This window comes from Branchiostoma belcheri, unplaced genomic scaffold, assembly GCF_001625305.1.
Source record: "Branchiostoma belcheri isolate BF01 breed outbred unplaced genomic scaffold, Haploidv18h27 scaffold24, whole genome shotgun sequence".
Lineage (NCBI taxonomy): Eukaryota > Metazoa > Chordata > Leptocardii > Amphioxiformes > Branchiostomatidae > Branchiostoma > Branchiostoma belcheri.
In genome coordinates this window covers 406,248-407,747 of record NW_017803843.1, presented here as the reverse complement: position 1 = coordinate 407,747, position 1,500 = coordinate 406,248, and positions in this window count along the sequence as shown.

Genomic DNA, 1,500 nt, shown 5'->3' with positions numbered 1-1,500 from the left:
TTTCTTTGTAAAAATCGATTTTCGCTGGCGTAAACTGCTTTTTTTTATTTTCTTAAAAAAAAAGGCCAGCGTTTTAATGTATTTTTCTACACACATCAGCCATGTTCACACCGCTATAATTAAGTGACGTGAGGTTGTCCATTTTTCGCCGACCGCTATAATTTCCAACCGCATTTTTAAATGGATTTACAGTAGTTAGTAGTTACATAATTATTTGGTCCATACTTCAATAAAACCTAAAAATTGTCCTTTTGGCAGCTATCAAATTGAAAAATTGTCATATATCAATGTTCACTTTGCCGGGTAAACATGAAAACAAAACAGGATTCTTCTTGACCTGAAGTACCCTGAATTTTCAATACACTTACCAATAGGTACAACGTTTTGGGGACAAAGCCTTCGCCTTTTTTCTTGATGCATATGTATAAGCACAACATATTTCCAGGAAAACTACAAAGGCTAATGCAGACAACATATCAAAGGCTACAAAACTGGATATGTATTAATCCTGAACAAAATTCATGAAAATCCATGAGTAATGTTTTCAATTACCTTGTCTACAATTTATAATCAATGGCAAAGAAAATTCCACTAGGGTAGTTGAATATATTATAATGGTATTTTCTAATGAGGTATAAACTATAATTGTATGTGAGGCCCTCACATACAATTATACCTCATTAGAAAATCAGGGTAAGTGAAAATACAGATTGCATGCAACACTGCTAGGACACTGTCTATTCACAATGCTTCCTAAAACTGTGAAAACAATTATTTCCTCTTTCATAATCATATGGCCCAACACAACAATACAGTAGGGGCTAACCATTACCATAACATACAATTTGCTTAATTACTCGGCTTCCTCATGTTCTTAAAAAACCAAACTAGTACACTGTAACTTGGGCTTTAAATTAATGTGACTTCACAATGTTAACAAGGAAGTGAAGCCACTGAGAAACATGTATATACAGCTTGTGAGGGATAGACAACCAAAACAAACAGAGCAATCCTATCCAGGTTGTATTTTGGTGCTGTCAGGTTCCTGTGATGCTGTTTATTTGGCATTGACCTCAAGCAAGGACATGGTATCTTAGTTACAGTGCAGAGGGTTTTGTTTTGTTTCTAGCTAAAGGCTTCCGCGAGCATGTACGATAATAAATGATGATAAATTTGGTGCACGGCATGGATTTTAGGCTTGTGTCTCCTGCTACACTGGAATATCCTGTATATCCCTACAAGTTACTACTAGTATTACAACAACTTTCCATTCTAGAGACAAACTCGACTGGGAAGACCGAAGGAGCAGGGCAGCTAAGAAAAAAGCTGAAATGGGTGTGTGTAAAAGCTAAATATATCATAATTTGCTTATTCATAAGATCAAATCAGCCTACAGTATATATTACATACAGCTGTCTATGGCAAATTTTTCCGTTCCTCAGAATCATGCAGTAACATAGACCAATTTTACTAGCTAAAAATTCAAACATGATAGTTTGA